General features: G+C 44.1%; 1 long non-coding RNA gene across 1 annotated transcript; it reads right to left on the bottom strand.

Annotated features, from left to right (window-relative positions):
* Positions 1 to 297: 297 nt before the first annotated feature.
* Positions 298 to 1169, bottom strand: LOC115251392 (uncharacterized). Its single transcript, XR_003889937.1, has 2 exons — positions 822 to 1169; positions 298 to 729 (listed from the first exon to the last, which is right to left on the bottom strand). It is a non-coding gene; the product is annotated as an uncharacterized lncRNA (long non-coding RNA).
* Positions 1170 to 4024: the final 2855 nt, after the last annotated feature.

The following is a 4024-nucleotide window of genomic DNA, read 5'->3' as shown; positions in this document are numbered from 1 at the left end:
AATTAAAGTAGTCATGCCCTCATTTACAAAACATTGTACAACAAGGCAAAACAAACAATTTTGCTTAATATACAGTCTGACCCCATAACCTCTCACTTGAGCAACCCGTGTTAACTTACTTCCTGTTTACAGAGTTGACCTCTTTCCGGTAAGACGCTACATATTTATAGCAGCAGATTGACACACCAATGTTTCAATAGCATACACAGCACAAACTCAACACACGCACACAACAGAAAATTACAAAATATTTCAATGTAGGCATTTTTTAAACATATATAAATTTAAAACTCAATGTGTAAATGGATATTTTATTCTTTTCTCTTTAAAGTACATTATGACAACCAGTGACATGACTTGAGAGACTTGTTTCAGAGTCAAGAAAGTTATTACAACTGTTACATACAAAAAAGTGGACTATTTCTGTGCGTTGTTGTTGTTTCACACCCAAAATGTACAGGCTAATTTAGTTGTCCTGATTCAGCCCAATAAAGAATAGGCTGTTTGGGCATCACAGGCAGTTTAATGTTGAATGACTGATTTTTAATTGTTAATGTTTCACACACTTGAATATCCTTCACTGCCCATATCACAAAGATGGTTGACTCTCATCACAAAGCCATCAACCAGAGGTTTGTTTTCTCTGAATTAGATGTCCTTGAGGAGCACTGCCTGTCTTCTGCTGGATCTGCCTCTGCATTGGCGAGTTATCTGCACAGATGTCGACATCTGCCCAAGAACAACAAGAAAAGCTTTTCACACCTGGTAACTCTCAAACACAACTTGGCACCAAAGAACCTGCAAGGCTGTCCCACACTGACCTTTTACTGCTCGTGATGTCAATGATCCATCCAATTAGATGGTGGGAGCTGCCCTTGGACTTGCCTGGCCTCAGACACAAAGACAAATGATGCTATCAGATTAAATGCCTTTTAATGGCGTTCAGGGAGACCAAATGCTGGTTTCACGAAAAGCCATATGTGTATCTCTGTAGTTATCATTCCAAATGAAGCTCATTTGTAACCAGTATGTGGACGGTTAAGGCTAAACCTCTGGCAGCCGTGAAGAGGAAAATATCTGGTTTGTAGCATCAGGTACTGAATAGTTATTTTAAAACATATAGATTTTCTAATGTCAATATCACTCCGTCTTCTGTGTCGGTTTGCTGCGAGGATAAGAAGCCGTGCAACTACGTGGAGTCATATTTTGCAGCTTTGCATTTTGCAGACTATGGGCAATATCCTCTGACCTCATGTTGCCAAGAAAAACAATTTGAGCGAGCCACATATCCAGAGGCCTCTCTATATTTGAACACACACTTGCTCAACTGTGCACACCACAGCAAAGACTGTTGGAGCCATCTGAGAAGCCTGTACAACGACTTGAGTTTCAAAGGAAGAAGAAGGTTGGATGCTGTATACTGTTGGGTTCTGCACGGCTCCACTGGGCAAACTGGACCTCTTGCTTACTTATTGTACTATTCACATGTGCAATCACTCGGCCATTCTCCAGTTATTGAGAATATTCTGTGTGGTCCTTCATCAGGTTATGGAGTGACCTACTCATTCCAATGGCCTCATGTCAACGAATTAATCCCCCACCCCCCGGAGAAGAAAGACCCCTGCAACACTTATGAAGCGTTTGTTCTTCCTGTCAGCCTTCAATTGAGGATAATTGTCTCTTTAAGATCTTGAGGGCCTGTGATCTGCCATCCATGGAACCCAAAAGGAGGTTATGTTTCACCTCAGGTAGTGGGTGTGTGCGGGAGGGGGTTGAGGTGCAGACAAAGGAAGGCTTGATATTGATATAAACACAGAATGATTATTAAAGGTTAACGTTCTGCTGGACCAGCAGAACTGTGCAACAAGCATGCGAGGCATTGAATTGATTCAATTTGTGAAAAAGGGAGTTTTCAGGGTCTTCCTCTTTACACTTTGCTTCATTTACACATAATTTATACCACATGTTTTTTTTCTTTCACACCGACACGTACACACATGCTCGTGACCACACATACACACAAACACAAACACACACACGTGCACAGACACCCACAGGTGTTGATTCTTGCGGCATTTGTTCAAATTTGCGTGATTTGCTAATGGTGCCACTGTCATCAAGTGAGGCTTTCCTTTTCGTCTCCTCCAGGACGCTAGCAGAGCATCGCCTTAACTTCCACTGTCTGTCCCTTTGGTGCACCAGCTGTGCACCTGTGAGAACGTCATGTAGGAAAATCAGCATTAATGTGAGCCTCGCAAATAAGCAGCACATCTGGACAACATTATCGGAGTGTTAATACAGCTTGGATCATCATACACCCCAATGGCACATAAACGCCCCCCCCCCCCCCACACACACACACACACACACACATGCCACGCACACACAGACCATCTTGGGGGTCAGTACCTCATGTGGTGACAATGTGTGTGCTGTGCTGTGGCAGCAGCCAGTCTGTAAAAAGAGGAAGTGGTGCTGTATGCCCTGGAGGAGTAAGGTCCCAGGGAGGAATGTTTATCCTGTTCGCCGTTCTTTGATCTTTTACTGTTAATCACTTCCTGCACACTGAATATGAACCAAGCAACCTCATGTTGCAACACCAGGTTCACTGGTGACACTTGGGGAGGACTGGCAGCCATTTTGGAAGAGGTGAAAACTCCTGCAACTCCTGGTTTGTGTGATGGAGATTCTTTGTGGGACGTGTCAAAATTCCTACTAGTGTTACAAACAGAGCCCGACCCATGATGCCACTACTGACTTGAGCAGAGGTGGAGAGAAGCTCTCTCTCTCTCTCTCTCTCTCTCTCACACACACACACACACACACACACACCGTTGTCTTTCACACACAGCAGACCTAACCTTGTCCATTTGATCTTCACACATCTGAGAGCATTTACACACATGAAAATTTCAGAGAAGCTAAAGCCCACACCTTGCAGCTGAAGTTAAGATCTGCAACCAAGTTTACTTTGACTGAAGAAGACCGTCTCAGCCCTCTACACTTCTCCGCCCCCAACAGGCCATCTGCATGCCGGAGACACACGGTTGGTTCATAGAAAGGGTGTCTGTGCCGACAAAAGCTCTGGTACCTGAGAGCCTCGAATAAGAGTTGCTGCCCGATTGTGTGAAATGCGTGGAAAATGAATTCGATGGGGAGATGAGCAGAGGAAATCTTATTTTGAATTTGCTCTTTATATTCTTGGGCTGGGCATATGCGTGAATACGTGAGACTGACAGGAGCTTTGTTTGAAAGGTCTCTCCCATCACTCATTCCTTCGCCGATGCCCTGCAGCCTGTTCTTACGCATGCATCCTGTTTGAATACATCCTCCACCCCCTCCTCAACCCCCCCCCGTCCCCCACCCCCCACCCCACCCCGTCCCCCCAGCTTTCTCTGGATCACACACATTAAATCTCATTACAATATACGATCCGATTCTATACACCGAGTGAGCTTCGGGGTGTTGCTACTTGCAGTTGTTAAACAATACATTTGGCAGAGTGCTTGTGCAATAAAATTCTTTGCAGCATTAGAACATTAGAATGTGATATAAGGAGCTCACCGAGTGTTTGCGTTCAGAAGGACAATGACAACAACAGCAATATTTCAGATCACCTGACTTAACTGGTCACTCCTCTGACTCATGCTAGGCAGGAAGGGTTTTTTTCATCTGGGAGTTTTCCTGTGTGTGTTTGTACACCTTTCTGACAAGGCTTGCGTGACTAGTGTGAAGTGTGAGCAGAGAGTGGAAAGGTTTCTCTCTTGCCTGGGGGGAATAACACTGTGTTGTGAGCATCTAACCTCTTTTAATTCCACAGAAACTTTTAAAAAGCAATGTTAAACAGCATGCCCTACAGGTAGCTTCACAGCGCACACAAGCATTATCATAATGCTAACATGCGTGAGCACAATATTTTCCACAGTTTTTTTAGCCAGATTTTCACTATCAATAGTAGTCTTCTTCATCGCTACAAGTTCTGGAAGTAGATGCAAATATTTAACAGCTACTTTATGTCTCAGAG

This window comes from Takifugu rubripes, chromosome 1, assembly GCF_901000725.2.
Source record: "Takifugu rubripes chromosome 1, fTakRub1.2, whole genome shotgun sequence".
Taxonomy (NCBI): Eukaryota; Metazoa; Chordata; class Actinopteri; order Tetraodontiformes; family Tetraodontidae; genus Takifugu; species Takifugu rubripes.
This window is presented reverse-complemented; position numbering and strand designations above follow the sequence as displayed.